Below are 22,198 nucleotides of genomic sequence, written 5' to 3'. Positions count from 1 at the left end.
GCATGTCAAGACGCTTAATATGCTAGCATGTTTATCTGCGCTGTGATGTTGAGTATACGCTACGTATTTAAGAAAACCAAACGCATTTGTGCAGATTCCTTGCGAGAAGAAGTTCCACCTGGCTCAGCATTTGAAGACGGCAGGTCACCTGGCAAACCTTAAGCGGGACGAGTCCTCAACATCCAAACAGTCTTTTTTGAGTACAGCCTTCAAGTACGACAGGACGAACGCTTTCAACGCTGATTTGTGCGAGGCCCTGCTGGCCGTAAACATCCCTTGGACCAAAATTGAAAATCCCGTGCTGAAACAATTTCTACAGAAATACTGCAATCACAACGTGCTGTCTGAGTCTACTTTGAGGAAGAACTACCTCCGGCCTTCGTATGAACAGACATTAGCAAGAATCAGTGAAGAGCTTTGCGACTCCTGCATTTGGATTTCCGTAGACGAAACAACAGACGTCAAAGGGCGCTTTGTCGCTCACTTTGTTGCTGGCAAGCTTCCTATGCACTAGAAGACAAGGGCTTTCCTCGTGTGTTCGAAACCTTTGGAGAGAACAAATGGGGTGTCTGTAGCCTTCTTTGTAAAGGAATCCCTAAAGGTTCTTTACCCTACTAGAGTCGAGGCCACCAAGGTTCTGTTGCTCTACACAGACGCTGCAGCCTACATGCACAAGGCCGCTCATCTCCTGAAGGCCTTCTACCCGCAGATGCTCCATGTCACCTGCCTAGCGCATGCGCTTCATCATGTTAGCGAGGAACTGAGGTAGCACTTCACTGACGTCAACGAGCTTATTGGTTCAGCCAAGGCCGTGTTCCTGAAGGCACCCTCTCGCGTGCGCGTGTTCAAGGAGATGCTGCCTGATGTGCCCCTTCCGCTAGAACCCGCCGTCTCACGATGGGTAACGTAGTTAGAAGCTGTTGAGTACTACAACCGCTACTTTTCGGACGTCAACGCCGTGATCAACGGCCTTCCAATTGACGAGAGTGTTGCAGTCACAAAGGCTCAAGCTGTCCTCTCCGTGAATAGCCTTCCAGGAGACCTCGCGTACCTTTGCGCCAACTTCACGTTCTTAGCGGATTCTATCAAAAAACTTGAAAGTGCTGGAGAAACTCTTGTTACGAACGTTGCGCTAATTCTCCACACACAGGAAAGAATCGCCACCATTCCCGAAGGACCCGTCGCCGAAAAGGCACATGCGAAGCTGCAATCGGTCTTGGACAAAAACAAGCGGTTTTCTCTACTTAAAGAAGCTTCAGAAGTCCTTGCTGGTGAGCACTGTAGGATCCCAGTGTCAATTAACCCATGGAATCTTACTAAGTATAAGTACGCACCAATCACATCTGTCGACGTCGAGCGTTCGTTCTCCGCGTACAAACCCATTCTCAGCGACAAGATTCACAATTCTGAAACCGGAAATCTGGAGATGCGGGTAGTTACCTATTATTGCTATAATTTTCATAGTGATTCTTAAACTAGGTTCAGCGTTCTGTCCAAACACAATTCTTAATATTTATATTTCGAATGAGCGTATGTGTATTTGGCAGTGTTGAAAGGTATTGCCTGTATAATTAGGGTACCTGCAGAAAATTGCTAAAGTTTGTACGTAAGTTCTCACGTAACAACATGTTAATTTCTCAACAAACCTAGTCTATCTTGCATTTATTATTTTCTTGCTGTATTGCAATTTAATTGCGTCAGGCAGACATAACTTTGCGTTTTTATAAATCAGTATTACAATATTTCAAGTATTGTTCTCCTGCCTGTTTCACAATATGCGACGCTTGAGTGAATTTAGCATATGAACATGTATGTAAGCAATGCGCTTGTGAAATTAAGCCAATTGATCGCCATTAGCCCAGATGTATTACGGGTCAATTCCACGTCTAAAGTCAATATATAGAACTTGTTATGAGAGAAAAATAAACAATTGAATTGAATTGAATTGAACTGTTACTGCCATTTTGGCGTCATAGCAATGACATTTTCAGATTTCCTGGCGTGCTTACAGTTCGCTCACGTCTTCACTTGAAATTATTAGCATTTATCTAAAAATTTATTGCGCCTATTTTATTCTTTTTAGTGCCTAAAACGTTGTTTTTGCCGCCTATTTTTGGCGCCTAAAACGTGCCTTTTTAGTGACTAAAAATCCGGCCTCTACACATCACTATGCATCTCCCTCCAACTGTTCCAGAAGTGCAGCTTAGGCCTCTCGGCTGACCTTCAGGATAACACGCATCGCTTTGGGTGGTTTATTCTAAGACGTCGATTAGTGAGGGGCACTGTGTGTATAATTAAATTTTTTGTTTCATATTTCGCTCCCTTTAGAAGCATTGGGCTACACTTAGGAGGGGCGCGTGTTCGCCAAAAGGAGAGGCGAAATACTCCTCGTGGAAGCTATTTACACACTTCGAGGCGGAGTGCTTCAACCTTTTATGAACATTACAATACCATCTTCCCTACAGCGTATCTTACTCTTTTTAGAAGTGAAGCTCTATTAGCTTATGCGTCCACAAATACTGCTGAAGGTTACTACTACTCTCTCTTGGGAAGCAACCTGTTACGCCCCTACACCCCAAGAGCGCTCTGCTATTACCCGCGAGGCCGCATGTTTTCGCTTTCCTTGCTGCCCCCCTCCCGATGACGGTGCTGTAGACAATTACAAGCAAACAGCAAAGGACAAGCAATTTTAAAACATGGAAAAACTGAAAAACGAAATCAAATTTTATTTTCTAAACAAATTCACATAACAAGGCATTCCTTCTGCACTTTCACACAAAGAGGAATTCATTGGGAAATAAAATATTGCATCATTTGTTCTGAACGCTGTATTGCACGCGTCTTTTTGCCTACTAAGCCATCTTGTGATATTATAATTGAACCATATATTCACCGCTCTTTCATTATGGATAATCACTGGTACAAACGGTCGTTCTATTTCCTATTTTTTTTTTGTAAATGAGCCCCAGTTTGTTCTGTACGGCGATGAGAAAAGTTAGATATAAACTCATCATTAGGGGTCTGAAGCAATCTGCTAAGCCCCACGCGTGCGTTCTTGAATGGACGTGTTTAAACGTTGGTATTGATGGCACGCCGCCGCAGCACAGAGCCGTGATCTGGTGTGCGATCACTTCGATTTCCTATTATCTGATCTTAAGCACTGTCAGGACAACTGGTTATTATAAATTCTGAAATCTGGTTGCCACGAGTTGGTTTTTCCACAATATGTTGGAGATTACAATAATGAGAAAGACGCAAAACTCTAAGCTCTCAATGCGATTGGCTTGAGAAAGGACAACTATAGGAGACCAGCTGATTGAAGGATACTTCAGTTGCTACCATGATGAAAATGCAGTTACAAATCCCAAGATAAATGGAATCAACTGCTCGTTGAAGGAGATCTCTGTGAGGCAAGCAATGATGTTCTGAATTTCCCACAATATATTGACACCCAGAAAATGTCCAGGTGCAGGACGTAAAGAAAGAAAGGATAACTGATCGTTTTTTCGGTGGTGGAAACGACACACTGCTGTACATTACACCCTCGGGCTGCCACGATTTTGTACCTGCGACGATGTCAAGAGAACACGTGCACAAAAGGGCGGTTATTGCTTCACGTCTTTTTTTTTATTTCTGCAAAAAAAATAAAACAGTGAAGCTGTGTTGGTACAGTGTGGGGTGTGGTGACGTGTATGATAGGGTGATTAAGAAAAATGTCCTTACTGCTGACACCATGACAACGCAATCATTTTCTAAGTTTTAACAGATTGTGGAATCGCGCATCTGGAACTTGTCAAAGGGAATTGTAAATTTTTTATACCATTTGTGTTGGCCTTTGTGGAGTCGCGTATCTTCTGCCTGGTATGCTGAACGTCCGGCAAGAAACATTGTTCAAGTCATACGCTGTGCTCCTGGACGCCCTCCAATCTTCCCGCACTTGACAGAGCTTTTAGGTTAAATCGAACTTCCAAAACAATAGTATGATAGGCCGATCAAACTCAGGCAAGGGTTCTTCTAATATATGAGCTCGTTTTGTCACAAGCCTCAATAAAAGTGTTTTAAAAAAATATCTCAGTATTCATTTGGAAATCAGAGCCGGCTTCTGGGCTAGTACGTAGATAACTTTTTGTAAAACATTGCGGTAAATTGACATTGCCAAAGACGAAGCACGGGGAAACGATGCGCTTTTGTAATTGTGGATCTTGTGTTCCGCCGCCCTTCGTCTTCGTCAATATCAAGTTAGCGCAGCGTTTTACAGAAAATATTCTCTTCGGCTGTACAAAGACTTCGTGGTCATCCAGAAGACTGCTGATTATGGGGTTATTTCATTTCCTTCGATTCTTTATATCGAGCATGACGTCAAGCAGTTCTTTATTCATCATTTATATATTTTTCTTCACTTTCCAAACTGTGTCAAGGACAGTCTCAGCGTTGTATGTAAGCTCTGATACGTTGTTCACGTTTTCTCTCTCTGCGTGTTAGACGGCACTCAATGCTTGTTACCTTATATTTAATTTCATATAAACTGCTAGTGTTTCAATTATGACCCTTATTTAGCAAACGAGGACATCCTCAATATCAGGCAACCAACTCGCTTCCACGCTGCCAGCACAGAGCAACAAAATTTCGAGAAACATGGACAGCAGGAGTGTCGAGGGCCTATGGCTGAGTACTGGGAACTGGATTGATCCAACAAAGAAACGACTGACACAAAAATACTGGGCCATCTTAACTAATGTGAGGCCTGATAAGGGTCAATGCATGCAGTGTATAGGCGCATTCAACGATTCCAATACCAACTTAATTTTTCTGTTTTTTTTTCTATGAGTTTTAATCCTGTAGTTTGTTTTGAACTGGTTTTATTCAAAATACACTCGATTTTTACAAGTGTTTGACAGCTTGATTTATTGTGAGGACAGGATGAGGTGCAGCGGTGGCTTAGATGTAGAGCTTCCACCTCGTCTGAAGAAGGACCGTGGCTCGAATTCCGGTACCAGAGAACTCCCACCGGATTAAAAAAAGAAAAAAAAACCGCGTGTTGAGGGAATTGCAAATAAGGCTTGGGGTGCGCCCTGACGTCGGCGACCATTGCCGGTAACAAACTCCCTCACCAGAGCAGGATTCGCCACTGTGGTGTAGTAATGGCCGCAACTTCCCATGAATATGCCGATTAACCCACGGCCCTCAGCATGCAGTGGCTGCGAAGCAACTGACCACGGCGGCGGTCAGTGCTATGACGAAGCAGAGGATGCTACGAATCCCTGGAACCGGGTGGGCCGAAATTGGAATCTGAACATGACAACGTTTAACGCGAGAACATTGTCTAGCGAGGCGTGTCTAGAGGTGTGGTTCGAGGAATTAGAGGGCATTAAATAGAATGTCATTAGGCTTAGTGAGGTTAGGAGGACAGGTAAAGCCCTTACGGTGCTGAAAATTGGGCGCGTGTTTTGTTACGGTGGTGTAGTGGACAGAAGAGAACTGGGAGTGATACTTCTAGTCAATACAAGCATTGCTGGGAACGTAGACGAATACTATAGCACACCGGACTAGTAGCCGGTCTTGTGATTACGCTTAATAAGAGCTACAAACTCGAGGTGATACAGGGCTACGCGCCTACTTCCAGGCATGACAACCCGCTGGTTGAACGCGTCTATTAAGATGTGAATCGGCAATGGCTACAGTAAAAACCCGGTATACCGTAGTTATGGGAGTCTTCAATGCTAAAGTAGACAAGTACCAGGCTGGTGACAAGGCATTAGGGAACAATCGAGTCGGCTGTAGAAGTCGCAGGGGGACCTACTAGTCGAGTTCCCAAAACGGAATAATCTACGCATCATGAATACCTTCAGCAGCAAAACAGGCGAGCCGGAAATGGACGTAGAGAAGCCCGAATGGGGCGCATAAAAATGAAATACACTTCATATTATCCGATAATCCTGTCACCGTGGTAGATGTGGGAGTGCTCGGAAGGGTAATTTGTAGTGACCACCGTATGGTGACATCTGGGATTAGGCAATATTGGAGGAGAGACGGCAACAAGCTAGTACGAAAGAAGCCAATAATTGTCTAAGTTGAATAATTGAAGCTCACGCTGCAGAACCGATATTCAGCTGTTGCCGAGGAAGGAGTGTTTACGATACGGGAAGCCAGCCAAAATCTTACAGGCATAATCACGGAGTGTGCAGTGGAAGTCGGGGGCACGATGGCTAGACAGGACACTGTAAAACTTTGCCAGGTCACGAAAGACCTAATTGGAAAACGGCAAACCATGACAATCTCCACCCCAGCTGACAGAATTTACCTAGCGGAGATTTGGAAGTTAATGAATAGGCTTAAGACAGCTGGCATACGAAAGTAAATATGTAGAGGATCGAATATGCTGTAAAGAACAGAGACAGCCTGAAGGCAGTGAAGAGGAACGTAGGTGTGGGCATAATTCAGATGTATGCACCATAACACAAGCTAAGGAATGCCATCACAAATATGGATGAAAAAGTCAAAGCAACCGAGGAGTTCTATAGAGATCTCTACAGTATCCGGAACATCCAGGATAATGCCGAAAGAGAAAGTAGTCCGGAGGAGAGAGACATCCCACCACTAACAACCGAAGAACTACGGAAGGCTTCGAAGGAAATACAAGGGGCAAGGCACCTGGTGAGGATCCGATAACAGCAGACATCCTAAAGGAGGGCGGCTGCATTGTGCTAGTAAAGCTGCCAAACCTGTACACGCCATTCCTAATGACCGCGAGTGTTGTGGAGTCTTGGGAAAACGTGAACATCATACTAATCCATGAGAAAGTTGACATAAAGACTTGAAAAATTGCAGGCCTATCAGCGTACTCTGAGTCGTCTGCAGGGTAATCGCTTACAGAATTTGCGCCACCATAAATTTCACTCAACCTAAAGAACAAGCAGGGTTTCGTAAAGAGTATTCAACAAAGGACCATATTCACATGATCAATTAATGTTTAGAGAAGTGCGTGTAGTATACTGAACGCCTATATATAGCCTTCATAGATTCTGAGAAAGCGATTGGCTTGGTTGAAACCTCAGCAGTCATTCACGCAGCCCGGAACCAGATTGTAGACGAGCATTATGCAAAAATCCTAAAGGATATTTACAGTGGGTCCACATCTACCATCATCCTCCATAAGAGCAGTAAATTGCCTATAAGGAAGGGCGTCAGGCAAGGAGACGCTATCTCTCCGATGTGATTGACAGCATGTTTGCAAGAAGTATTCAGAACATTGGATTTGGAGTAAGTGGGAGTAATGGCTAATAGAGAAAACCTCAGTAACCAAAGATTAGCTCATGATGTTGCCTTTTTAAGTAACTCGGGGGAGGAATTGCAAAGCACGCGTACCGCGCTGGACAAACAAAGCAGAATCGCGGGCCTGGCCATTAATATGCAGAAAGGTAAATTAATGATCAATAACCTCGGGACATCAGGTTTCAGATAGGTGGCGAAACAGTGGAGGTGGTAAGCGAATATTTCTACTTAGGCCAAGTTGTGACCCCGCATCCCTGCCATGAAGCAGAGATAATTCGAAGGATAAGAATGGGGTGGAGTGCATTCGGCAGGCACTCTCAGATAATGAATGGCAGCCTACCTTGGTCCCCGAAGAAGAAAGTGTGTAACAGCTGCATCTTACCGGTATTAACCTACGGAGCAGAAATGTGGAGACTGACTAAGAGGATTTAACTTAAATTGAGGATGACTAAGCGCGCAACGTAATGGAAGATGATAGGTGTAACATTAAGGGACAAGAAGAAAGCGGAGTGGGTCAGGGAACAAAGGCGTGCTCAGGTAATATTACTGAAATTAAGAAGAAAGAGACGTGGGCAGGGCATGTAATGCGAATGCAAGATAACCGTTGGTCATTAAGGGTAACAGAGTGGATAACTAGAGAAGGCAAGCGTGGCATGGCGCGGCAGAAACTTAGATGGGCAGATGAGATCAAGAAGTTACCGGAGATAAATTGGTCGCAGTTAGCGCAGGACAGGGGTAATTGTAGATTACTGGGAGAAGCCGTTGCCCTGCAGTGGGCGAGGAGAGGCTGATGATGATGAATATAAGGACAGGATACGAGGGCAGTCCGAGCCCTTAAGGTGCTCCGTTCCCAAAACATTTATCCATGCGGCTAGAAATGAACGAACCACGGAGTAAGATGAACGAACAACTGCCGACACAATACACAACGCCGCATGCTACGTAGAGTTTATATGAGACCACCTGCAGCTTGAAACCAATGTAGAGACGGAATTTTACATATTTATGCTACTATTGCCACAACATCCTATTTTCCTTTTTTTTTCAATTGGGTAAAATTATGTTCGTTTATTTTGAACCGTTTTTTTTACGAGATACTTGATTTGTACCATTCTTTGATGACTTGATTCAATCTGAGGACAGGAAACGATAGCACTCCGAGCGCTTAAGCTGATTAGTCCACAAAACATTTAGGCATTTGGGTAGGAATGAACGAATCACTGCGGTCATAATAAGTACACACATCGATACCTATGCTCAAGAACAATGCGTTGAAGACCACATAAAGTTCTGTACAAAAAATACCAATAAAAATTCACACCCGAAGCGTTAGAAAGTAAGTATTAGGCATCTCCCACATGTACCAAAAATATCGATGGTCCTATGTATTACTCTGGTTTATAGGTCTTGAAAGCGATGTCGGAGCTCACGTCACAAGGTTGGTTAGCGTCACGGTCTGGAACATTTTCATGTTGACTTTGCCCTCCAGTTATTGATAAGCAGCCATGCCGCACTCATTAAGAGGCGCAACTCGTAATGATAAATAGCAGAAAGCGACGATTGGGCGTCTGCCACTTGTGGCTGCAAATCGATCCGCTGTGTTTTGTTTGCCTGTTGTATTTATTTTTGAAAGCTAAGCCTGTTTTTACGCCTGCTGCACCCGGTTACGAAACCTTCGCTCGGCAGCGTCATTCACCAATATTGTACGCATCTTGACGACTTCATAGCGCAAAAAGAACGAGGACAGAGAGAGAACACACCTCGTACTTTTTGCGCTATGAAGTCGTCAAGATATCCAGGCCAACTTGCCCAAGAATCCGTACTACTGTACGAATCTTTAGCACTGCAATGAGACCGTACTTCAATAACAGGAGATATGATGGATGAATAAACTGGACAGTTTGTCAAAACGGAGCATGTTGCGTCAGACTACAATTGTGCAAAACGTATATTTTGGATGTAAGGTGGAGCAGTTTTTTGTATTTAAATGCCCTTGCAAAATGCGGACTGGAGCTGGAACCAAAAACAAATACGTTTCGCTGTGTCCTAATTTTTCCACGGTTGCTGGAGCTATATAACCGGCATGCGTGGGGCCATATAATAGGATTTTATTTGAGCTAAAGGTCACAGACCAGTACAAGAAGAGGGCTTAAAGGGGATAATCAGCCTATTTTCTGAGAGACCTGTGAGAAGCCTGCCACATGAAATCTGTGTCACGTCATTGTTAACAAAAAATTTCGACCTCATAAATTTGCGATTTGTCGTTTAGGGCGAAGTCGGTTTAATAATTAAGTGTCGGTAGGAGTAGAATAATGTTTCAGTGATACGTTTGAAAACAAAAACCACGGCATAAAAAGCTATTTTTTCGTTACCTGCACTGTGTAGGGTGCTTTTGCGGCTAGTTTATTAATGAAAATACCCCGGCGCTGGGTGAACGAGCAATATATTAGAGTATTCCTCGTGGGGTCCCTTGCTGATAGAAAAAATAATAATACTCATAGGGAATCTTTGGCTACCCAGCCATGTCCTCATTAACACTGAGAAGGCTCATAAAAAAGACATAGAATAGCCAACGTGGTGAAAAATTGCCGTTTAGCCGACAAAAATAGCCCTACTGCAAAAATGGGACTGACTGAGCGCAATTTACAAAGACAATATGTTTTTGTCGGCGAACACAAAAAACTATACAAGGCAACAAATATTAGAGTTTCATCTCATTTTATTGTTTGTATTTTCTCTTATGGGTAGAAATCGTATTTGAGAAAAGTACTTTTCTACCTGTCAGCGAGTACAGCAGTGTATTGCTCTCAACGTTTTGATCTTTCACTGCTACTCAACTTTAGCATGTCATTTCCAACAGTACCAAAAATGCAAGGTAGAAGTTCACAATGCGCTGCATTTGCCAGAGGTCAGACGTGATCACGGAGTTGGCGCAAATTCTTGTAGTACCTAAAACGTTACTGTGGCCGACTTACGACTGCGCCAGTAGTACAATTTCAAAAGCTCAAAAGCACTTTGCCAGGTTAGAAGCTTCTGTACACTATTTGAAGCGGGCGAGGCTTGGTACGTGTAGGAGGGGGCATAATGCTCACCCATCTGAGAAAAATTGTTGTTTGTTGTTCTCCTTGGCATCATTTAACAAGAAAAACGTAATAAACAAGATCCACTAGGATTACTTTTATATGGCTATATCAAGCACTAAGCGCGTAGCGCACTGAATTTATTTAAACCAAGACGCGAAGGCACACTTCTGCTCAGGAACGAGCATGGCGACGTTAAGCATGTGCCGCTGTGTTACTGTTTGTTGTTACTTCTGGCGCACGCGCAGATGACTTCGAAATGCACTTGAGACGGTAATGTAAACACAATAACGGTATGCAAATACTCTCCATAAGGACTGCATGAAAAATCGACGCTTAAAGTGTAGGAACCAATTGTTTTAACGTGTTATTTTCGGGATTCGCACCTTGTCTAAGCTACCTCTTGAGTAAAGTCCTCCGGCATTTAGGGTCACTCAATGAAATGAAATGAGGACAAGATGGCAAGATGAGTTTCGAAGATTCAGGCGGAAAACATGGACTCAACTCGCACTTAACAGGCGTGGTTGGAGATCATTCGAAGAGGCTTTCGTCCTGTAGCGGGCACAACCATGCTGGTCCTCATGCTGCTGCTGCTGCTGATGATGATGAAATGAATTGATATATCGTCTTCTGCTAAAGTGTATTGTAACTACCCTGTTCGTTATATGTAATATACATCACTGTTTATGTAGTCGCTCTAAGAAAGAAACTTAGGGTTTTGTTACGCACGGTTTACATACATCATTTGAATCAACCACCTTCCAGAGGACAATTCTTCAAGCATTGAATTATTCGCGGATGGCTGTGTCATTTATCGCGCCATTGATAAAGACACTCAAAACCTGGCGTTCTGCCACCCTATTAGCAAAAATGGCTCATTCTTGAGAACGTGCACAAAATATCTGTCATATCATTTCATAGGCGCTACTCTTCTTCCACATACAAATATCACTAAAGTGGCTCCACTTTTTATCCTGTCTCATCCATGAAATTTGTCTTCACATTCCTCATGACATTACATGGCCAACTCCCATGAACCACATCACTAACGACGCAAACCACGTGTTATGATACCTACGAGGTAACCTGAACCTTGCCTTATCCACCGTCAAATAATTGGATTATAAAACTCTTGTTAGCCCTGTCCCCACTCATGTCCACATATTGGAGCTTAAGGCAAGCTAACTTATGCAGCATCTTTGAATCAGTTCACAACATAGTTGGTCATGGTTCAGACCCATACGAACGGGTTAATCTTATTCTACTATTTCTACCACACAAGCGTAACCCACCTGAAATAAAAAGTGTACTTACCCTGTAATATAACAAGATATACAGCAGCAAGACTCTGCCTTTTTACAATATTATATCTTGTGACAGCATCTTGATACAAACCACCCACCACCCATCCGATCGCGCCAACCGCTGAGAAGAAGTTCACTCACCTCATGAATGCAAGACTGCCTATCTTCATTTATTTTCCGTCCCGGCAGCCACTGACTGCAACAGCATTTCAGATACCATCATAGTTCCCGAAAATTCGGTGCAGCTCAAAGCTGCAGTTGAAACAAGTATCTACTGAACATTTTTTGTGTTATGCGTGCGAATATCACCACGGTTTTGATGTATTTTGTCTGTTTGCACTGTGTGCTCTTTCTGAACACAGCGTACATGAAGCCCTTTGTATTTGTGCTTGTTTGTTTTTTGCTTAGTTAAGTATTTTTCGTCCTTGACCACACCTCATCTTAAACCCCACCCAATGAGGTCTTTCCCCTAGCTATATAAATAGTGTGAGAATTTCTTACCACACTCCCAACGATAGAGAATTTCGTAGAATAATTCCAGCACTTCCCCTTCATCTGCCCCAGCCCATGCGGCAGTGTTTCTTCATCAGCTATGTACATGATCATCATCGTGTGTTTGGCGTTCTTCCTGCAACAACGTTGCAATAAAGGCCATTCCTGGCCTCAGTCATTAATGATAAATACTGGGGGCCACAAGCTGGTATAACTGACGAAAGGTGTAGACAAAAAGTGGCAATGACAGTTCTCCTTGATAGAGTGGCGTTATCAGAGTGCACCATCTTTGTTCACACTATAACGAAACAAGGTGTGGGAAATTCGCGAAGTGACACCTGACTACGACATCCTCTAATAGTAGGAGAAATGGTCTCTTCAAATGATCCAACGATGTGAAATGTTTTAGTTTGCTACGTGTGTAAGCGCAAACCAAAAAACTGGAATGTTATTTGATAGATGTTTTGTTCGCGCATAGAGAAGCCCTTCAGCCGAGTGAATGAGTGTAGTTCTTCATTTTTATTGCACTGCTTTTTACAATGAGAGCTCCTGCTTGTAATAAAGAAGTTGCGACAAATAAACCACTTTTAAGGAAAAAGTGGACAGTGTAAAATTACGTGGTGCATTTTGGAAACCGGTTTGAAGTCATTTCCCCAGAAGCATACGAGGGAACCAGAGCGAGCGAAACAGATCCAAAAGTTCTGGTATAACCAAAACTCTGTGCTGTCATTATCATGTTCCCACGGAATACACACTTGTTGTCCCTGATAGTCGATTTGACTGCTTTTCAATTAAAAGTACCTTTGTTACGGAAGACCACAAGACCGATGTCGAGTGCTTATATTTGTGAAGGACATGTCGCCTTTTCCACTCCAACCTTCTCCAACAATGCAAAGGGCAAGGAAGCGACTTTCCTCCATTTCTTGGAGAGGCGAAATTGTTTATAGGAGGTTTTAGAAACTGAGGGCATGTCCGTGCTTTATTCACTAGGCACTGAAGGCTCGGCAAACGTAAAGGTGCAATCTTCGTCGCTGGCTTTATACGTGGATTTTTAGTGATCCTATCAGCCCGTATTCTGACAGTTTCTAACATCGGTGACCGCGAACGAATTATCGGAAGTATGCCGCTTAAGTAGAAGGTTAAGTGAGTCAAACATCCCGAGGGCAATTCCCAACGAACCAGTAAGCAGAAAATGAAGGGCAGAGAAAGCATCTAATTTTTAACTTGATAAGTATAATTATATGCCCACTTTTATGCAGATAAGAATGAAGTCAGGGCAATTTTGCTAGTCATCAACCACCGAGAACTAGGAAGGTTTGGACGATGACTCTACAAACATGCCTGGCACGCAGATCACATTTGGCCGCACCTGTCAGACACGACAGTTCGGATCATTGATTTCAGCGAAGCCAACGCACAGATATCCACAGACTAAAGGTATACCGACAGAACAGATTGTTCGCTGGCGGAGAAATACAGAAATTTACAGATATTCTTTGTAGACCTAGCTCTACCCATTACTTCTATCTCTGATCAGTGAAAAGCGCGGGAGTGAGAAAAAAACATTTTTTTTTTATATTTTCAACAACGCTCTAATTGTCACAGATGCTTGAGAGCAACAACTGGTTACTCTGCGCAAGCTTTTCTTGTTAACGTTATGTGAAACCAAAAAAACACGGTTGTGATCAATTTTCGTTTTTACTTAAGTTTAAGAAATTTTAACCAGCCTTCGAGATGCCATTTGTCAGGCCGTGGAGAATATCCGAAAAGCCTGAAGTCACAATACAAAAGCAAATACAATACTTTTGGGGCTGACAGTTAACTACAAGCACTTCATTTCTAAATATAATCAGGCATCACATCATCTGTCGGACCTTATCAAAAGTGAGGCCGCACTCCGGCAAGGGACAAGGCCGGGCACTAGAAAGAATTTCAGGAACTGACATAGAAACCGGCCGTGAAGGCCGAATTCCTACAATGCAGTACCGAACTCGATCCCGACGTTTTTCCGCGGTTTGGGCACCGTACGTGTGGATGAAAGTGATTGGCGGCTGTGGGCATTTTTTTGAACAAGTCACAATTTTTCCAGCGAAGTAACGTTATTTGCGGCATAGCATAACGCTTGGCCTATCACCGGCTGTCCCAACATCGATGCTTGCTTTGTAAGAACGACTATTAAAAAGCATCCCCCGCGTCATGCTATGCTACGTAGGTTTTATTTATGCTTGCCTAATAATCATTGACTGCAGTTGCACCACCTACTCCAAACCTCGCCAAAAATTCTTGCTTAAAAAAGGGGGCGACACGCACGAAGTGAAAACCGAGACGTCTATACTTCTTCCGTGTGTCTCCCTTTTTGCGTAAAGATTTTTTAATAAGGGAGTACTAACATGCCCAGGGCGCTATCCCAGTCTCAACCGTTAGTTCTAATCCGTTTTTCCGCACTGTGCAGAGCACAGCGCGCTGGTTCAGCCAAAAGATTAAGCTTCTTGCGCTGCCCCGCCGTGGTTTTCTTGAAATGCATTGTATAGCTACCCTGCTACTGGCGGGGCCAGATGTACCGTCACCAGAAAAAGTTTGCGGGATGTGCAGCGCGTGGCCGAGGGGCGCAAAACTGCGTTTCTGCGCGATTTGCAGCCAGCGTGTGCGGGTCGAGGCTCAAAGAACTGGCGTGCTATGCGAGCTTTGTGCATGCTTGTCGTTTATTTGTTATCGGGAATTTCTGATCACTCGCATGCCCGTGACATGCTTTAGATATTTGCGGCTGCCGCGGCGGTGCCGCATGACCATCGCCGTCGTTCGGCTATCTATGGGCCTTCAAAACACGTAGCCCGCTGACGACGTTTGCACGGTGGGCAACTTTGAATTAATTGTATCTTCCAAGTGATGTAATGTTCGATGACTAAAATTATTTTGGAGGGGCAATTTAGGCAACCTGTCGGAAATCTGCGTCCGTCGGCGGGTGCATAAAAATATTCGCGTGGCCAAATTTATTCTTGCTTCCAAGCAAAGATTCCGATGAATGATCTACCTCTCAGTCTAATGAAGGTAATATCTAAAAATATTATACTTAGGTTGGCCGCGAGGATGATGTTAGCATTACGCTGAATCACATTTACTTGCCATAGTTTGTAGGGAAGCTGTAAAAATTACGCCATTCCTCTGAGCTGTCATTACATGACAGTCTAAGCAGAAGGCGTGGTTACAGAAAACGGCTGTAACTCTTGTTTTCTCAGAACTAATACAAAACACATTCGGGTATAATTAGCCGCTGGTACAACTACAACGTTTTGCAAGCGATTTTAACACCCGAGTTTGTCCTATACAATAAAACATTAGTCTGTGTTACTTCCTTTCAGCTAAATAACTAGGAAGTCAGCGCAACTCTTACACACAACGTGCTTCTTTCGTGACCGTCTTGGATTATGTCCAGCTCGGCTTGTCATCCTTCATCACAGACTGGAAAGGTCTGATTTTTTTCTCATTCCTTTTCAATTGAAAATAGGCGTGTGTCCCTTTTTCCCATAGGTGCACTTCGTGGTTCTCATAGGAAGACGTTTGCGCACCAACTGGACCATTTGCTCTGCATTCAGCAGCTCTGGGTTTGTTTTCTGTTATGGCGGAGGACCGTAAAAGAACTTCGCACTCGTATGGGTCCGTTATTTACTGCCACTTGCTCCCACCATACTTTTCACGTTCCGCGATCAGAAGAATGCTACCGCCACCGCTGTAATTTATTGTGCCGTTGACTTACCTGTTGAACGCAGCATGTACATGGAGCCACCAAGCTGACGGCGCTCGCTTCCCAGACCAAATTGCTCTTTTTTCCTTTCACTTGTGGTAATCTTTTCACTGTTTCATTTGGGCGTACGAGGCGATGCTTTGAAGTAGAGTTCGCGTGCGTTGTCGTGTTCAAGTGTCTCTCTGAAGTTCCCTGCCCAGCCTTGCGCCACTCTTCATAACATAGCCGCGGGGTCAAAAGGGCATAAATTTACCTTAGGTGGCTCAATGTACTTCTTAAGGTTGAGCACGCGGTCTTTGCTACCCAGGTCGGCCGGTACAAAAAGGACAGTGCCAGCGACAAAACAGGTGCCGTGCAGAATTCTTGGTGGGGGGCTAGGTCGCATTTCAGTTTGTCGTCGGCAGGTGCCAGAATCGGGATCGGGTTGCCCGCTGAAACTGACTACGGAGTCTATTCGGGAAGGCTACTGCTTACCTGTTGCCTCATCGCAGGGATTGGTTCACTAGCAACCACGCCCTGATTCTGCCTGTGTTGCGCTAACTTCCTTCTCCGTGCCTTCCGTTCGCGGGTTTCCTGATAATCGGTTGTGTCATCGCAGTATTCGAGTGAGGTAATCTCTGACGCTGACAAAATCTGTGGTCGCCCACGAAGCGTCTTGTCCTGTTTTCTTGTGCCGGAATGATGGGGCTGCTTCACTCGTTTCCTCTTTAGAGACCCCTCGTGAGTTTCTTGAAAGGGGGAGTCAGCCTCACCACTTCAGCATGGTCGTAGCTGGGGGAAATGTCAGGGCATTCACTTGGTAGCACAGTGTGATGTTCAGTATGGAGGACGCCCATGTCGGTGAAATCACTCGGGACGGACACCCGAAAGTCTAGAGAGTCCACTACTTTGTTCGCGACTGACCTCATGGGCAGAGGGGCATCGCGTGTAGCCTTGAGAACAGAGCTATCAATTCGTGTAGTCTTTTACAAACGAGCATCAGCTGCATTTTGATCGCGGATGGCGCCATCGGGCTGCTCTAGGAGTGTCTTGGCTAGAATCGTTGATATAGATAAAAAGTGGATGCTTCGCGGAACGGTGGGAACACCCATGATCCTCGATTGCGACTCACCCAAGTTGATCGGACGTAGCTTTCGGCGCCAGATTTCATAGCGGTTTTTCCTTCCGGTTCGAGTAGCACGGACGTTTGACACGAGGGAATTTTGTCGTTGAAATGCTGGAATACGGCGACGTCTTCCATCAGCTTGTAGCCCGCCATGTTCCGTGCATCTCAGCGTGGAGGGCTCGTATCCCAATCGGCGTATCATGGAAAGGGTAAATCTTGGCGGTCACAAAGGTCACGTCGGAACCGCGTCCTGGAGAAGGACGTCGATTCCCACAATAAGCCCAGAGATTTTCTCCGGCAGCAGCATGTGGCGTAGATTGAGGCCTTCCAAGGGAACGCCTCAAGCTGCTGGCAGAGCTCGAGGGCAAGGCTTCCTAACTCAATAATTTTGAAGGTTTAAGGCGTCGCGAGCCTCGGAGCCGCTGCGCCGCCAAAGTCGGGTGCAATAGTGCCTGGAATCCGGCGTTTCGCGGCACCGTCAAGTGGAGAATATCAGACAGAAATCACTACCCAGACACCGCGTTCTTGTGAAGCTATGCAACAGACTTTAGGCGATGCAGTGCGTAGCTTCATCTTCCTGCTAATCTCCTGTCGCCCCTTGCCTGCGCCCATGTTATTATTTATAACAGGCTTATTGTCAAGCTCAAGATTCTAAATTTATGGCTCTACACGTTTTTAGGAAACCCTTTGAAACGCCTTAGATACTAAAAAACTACATGGACACGAACACAAGTGTTTAGCGCTGAACGAAGGTAACTATTTCGAAGAGTTGCAATTTAAATGAGAAGATTTGACCACCAAGAAACAAAACTCCTGGTCGTCTAGCAGGTCATCGAGGCGCTGGCTAGGAAGGAACCTCGTGAGCCGGCAACGGTGAGCGAGGATCCTCGCAGAGCATCCGCCAAGACGACGACGTAGGCCACGTCCGAAGCCTGCGTGCGCGCTTTACTGCTGGCACAATAGACGTTTATCTAATTTAATCAAAATCCTTGTTTGGTTGTTAACGAGTACGTTAGATTGAGATGAGCCATTATATTTCCGAAGAGTATACGTTCCAAAAGTTTGCCGCATATACATCTCAAAGAAATTAGTCTGCAGTTATTAGGCTACGTATTATCCGCAGATTTGAAGTTTAAAATTACGCGGGAAGATTTCATTTCCAATCCTCTGGCAGATAACGTGTACCTAACCATTGTGGAAAATGTATGCAATAAAGCAAGCTGAGAAGTTGCATATTATATTTAACTTCTTAGCGCTAATTCCGTCAGGGTCGGTGCTGGTTTTAAGTGCCACACGATCAATTTGCAAAGCAACAAAATGTGCAATGATTGTGATAAGACAGAATTGATGAGAGATAATTCACTGCGGCAAGTTTAGGGTGCTATGAATCGATCGCTCGACAGTGTGCCCTTCAGACAAAAATGATTACGTTTTTTAGCGCGGCCGGCTAAGCTCCAGGCGTTCCTATCCCGTGCACAGAGGGCTAGCACTGGGTCGCCTTTCTTAGGATTAACATTGTTCCAGAACTTTTCACGTAGTACTTTTTTGTCATGTTGGGGAGTGTGTATATATAATACATATGTCTTTTTTCAATTTTTATGTTTGTTTGGAAACTTTCTCCCAGTTCTGCCAACCATCCGACGTGTTTTTTCTTGACGCTTTATTGCACAAGTCTGTTTGCCTATTAATCCAGCATTTGATATCGTTGTTGAACCATAAACCGAAGTGCTCTTTCACTTGTTGTAATTATCGGTAAACGCAGCCGTTCTATTTTTTGTTTTTTTCTAAATTAGCACCCTTTTTTTCTGTACGGCAATGAGAAAAGTTGGGTATAAGTTCATCATTAGGAGTCTGTAGAAATCTACCAAGCCGCGCACTTGCCTAGTTGAATATACGTATTCGAACGTCGGTTTCGATGGCACGTGGCCGCAGTATAGGGCTGTGAACGGCTGCAAGATGACTTTTCTATTATCTGATCGTAAGTACTGTGGGGATTACTGGTAAATATATAGTCTGAAATCTCGTTGCCACATTTGGGTTTCTGCACAATCCGTTGTAGATTACGGTAATCAGAAAGACCCAAAACGCTAAGATTTTTTATGGCGATTTGCTTTAGAAGAGACAGATATGAGAGACCAGTTGATACAAGGATATTTCAGTTGCCGCCAAGTTATAAAAAGAAATTACAAATCTTAGGTAGGATGGAATTAGTTGCGTGTTGAAGGAGCTCTACGAAATACTACCGGCTATTAGGCGGTCGGTAACGGGAAACAGTGATGCAGTGATTGTGATCAAAATATAATAACACCTAGAAAATGTCAACGAAGGAATGTAAAAAAAAGGATGGGGGATCATAGTTTGACGGCAATAATTAGGCCGCCACCTGGGAAACCTGTTCAATCTTTACGAAGCCGAAAGAACGATGGTGGAAACAACAGTCCGCTGTACATTCAGTCCTCGGACTGCCACGACTGGGTACCTACGGCGATGCCGGCAGAACATGGTACACGAGGGCGGTTATTGCATCACGCGTTCTTTAAGTTCTGGACAAATAAATGATATAGTGAAATTGATTTGGTACAGTAAGGGATGTAGCGATGTGTTCGCTAGGGTAATTGAGGAAAATTTTCCGTTTTGTTCACACCACGACAACGGAGTCATTTTACAAGTTGTAACAGAATGTGGCATAGTGCATCTGAAACTTTCCAAAATGTACAATACCTTTTAATTACCATTTGCATTGAGGCTTCGCATAGTCGCCTATTTTCTCCCTGGCACGTTAAACGTTCGGTTAGAAATATTGCTCCAGTCATATCCGGAGCTCCTGGAAGTCCTCAGCCTTCCGGAAGCTCGAAAAAGCTTCTGGCTTTAGCTTGAACTTGCAAAAGTTTTTTCATAGGGCGATCAAAGTCAGGTCAAGGTTTTTCTAATAAATGAGGTCGTTCTATCTCACCAGCCTCAATTGAAGGTGTTACAAGAAAAGTTAACTTACTATTTTTTTCGGCAATGAGTGTTTGCTTCCGGGATAGTTAGTACATACATTTGTGTAAAACACTGCTCTAAATTTACATTGACGAAGACGAAACATGGCGGAAGGATACGCTTCCATAAGTGTGCGTCTTGTGTTCCGCCATCATTCGTCTTCCTCAGTGTCAATTTAGCGCAGCGTTTTACAAGTAAGGAAATAATCGTACTAGCGAACACTAAACAGAGACAAAGGTAAAAGAGGCGACGAAACACGACGAAGTTTTAGCGTGTGTTTCATCGCCTCTTTAACTTTTGTCTCTATTTAGTGTTCGCTAGTACGATGATTTCCTTAGTCAGTAACCAACTCGCCCAACGTACCGCCTTAGTTTTACAAGTAATGATTTTTCGGAATTACAAAACCTTCGTGGTCATCCGGAAGACGTTTGATTATCAGGTTGTTTCACTTCATTTGATTCCATATACTTAATACGCCTTACACCAGTCCTTCATTCGTCTTGCAGGCACTTTTCTTGACTTACTAAACAGCGTCGAGTGCAGTTTCAACGTTTCATGAAAGCTCTTATACGTTCTGCGGGTTTTGTTTCTGTGCTTGTTAGTTGGGAGTCAATGCATTTGATCTGCTATTTGATTGAATCTAAACTGGACGTGTTTCAATCATGACCCTTCTTTAGCACAGTGAGCACATCCTCAATATCAGGCCCCCGATTTCCTTCCACGCTGCCAGCGCAGTGCAAGAGCAATTCGAGACCCATGGACAGCAGGAAGGTCCGAACCCTGTGGCTGAGTTCACGGATAAGCTTTCATCCGACAGGGAAACGATTGACACAAAAATACCGAGCCATCTTCACTAACGTGAAGACTGATCAGGCGCGACGCATTAGGTGTATCAGCATATTCGACGATTGTAAGTCTCTCCTGCCACACGTCGCGATCTGATTGTTGAGGCTGTGGCACCATTTCTTTAGTTGAATGGGACTTAAGCAAACAAACAGGAGACAGACCGGTGTAAGTCGTCTTCTTGATTCACAACGCAGCATGCTAAGTACGCTGTATAGGAGAATACCTGCCGCTTGATACCAATGTTGAGACGGAATTTAACAAATATTTGTCATATATCAATAACGCCCCAATTTTTCCGGTTTTTTTGTCAATTAGTTTAAATCATGTTAGTTTACTTGTAATGGTTTTATCCACGATACGCTTGATATGTAACACTGCTTGACTACTCGGTTAATGTGAGGACAGGAGACGATAACATTCAGAGCCCCTAAGGAGCTTCGTCACCGAACCATTTAGGCATTCCGCCTGTATTGAATATTTCACAGCGGACACAATCACTACACACATCAATGCCCATGCTCAAGAACAAAGTTTTGAAGACCAAATAAGGTTCTGTAGAGAAAACAGCAATAGGCATATTGCCTATTGCTGTTGCAATAGGCAACATGCCTATTCCTTTGCAATAGGCAAAGGAATAGGCATCTGCCACATGTGGACAAAAATCCCGGTTGTCCTCCTTTTTACACTGGTTTATAGGTCTTGAAGGCGACCACCCGCAGTGGCTCAGTGGCTTAGGCGGTGCGCTACTAAGGACGAGGTCGCGGGTTCGATTACCGGCCGCGGCGGCCGCTTTTCTGATGGAGGCGAAAAGCAAAAACACCCATGTGTTCGACATTTAGGCGCACGTTAAAGATCCCCAGGTGGTCAAAATATCCACAGCCGTCCACTACGGCGCGCGTCATCGTCTGTTTTGCGTCGGCGCGTTAAATACTACAAAAAATCAAATCAAGTCTTGAATGCGATGTCGTAGCTGACGTGACGAGGTTGGTCAGCGTCACGCAGGTGGAATGTTGTTGCGTTGGTTTTGTTTTTCAGTCGTTGATAAGCAGCCATGCCACAGTCAGCACAAGACGAACCTCGCAATGCAAACTAGTTAAATGCAGCAATTGGGTATGTGACCGATGTGTTTTATTTGCCTGCTGTGTAAATTTTTGGAAGCTAAGCCTATTTTCACGCTTGCTGCACAGGTTACTAAAACATCGCTCGGCCGCGCAATTCACCGTGAATTAACGCAACTTTGGCAGTGCAATGTGAGCGTACTGCAATAACAGGAGATATGATTGTGGGGTTTAACGCATCGAAGTTACATAGGGCGCGCAGAAAAAGCCCGAACTTGTTTTATGCCCAGTGGCTTTTCTCGGTGATTTTGATATCG

This window comes from Haemaphysalis longicornis, unplaced genomic scaffold (genome assembly GCF_048455015.1).
Source record: "Haemaphysalis longicornis isolate Haplotype H1 unplaced genomic scaffold, Haemaphysalis longicornis Haplotype H1 scaffold_6, whole genome shotgun sequence".
NCBI classification, from domain to species: domain Eukaryota; kingdom Metazoa; phylum Arthropoda; class Arachnida; order Ixodida; family Ixodidae; genus Haemaphysalis; species Haemaphysalis longicornis.
Note: the sequence above shows the minus strand (reverse complement) of the source record.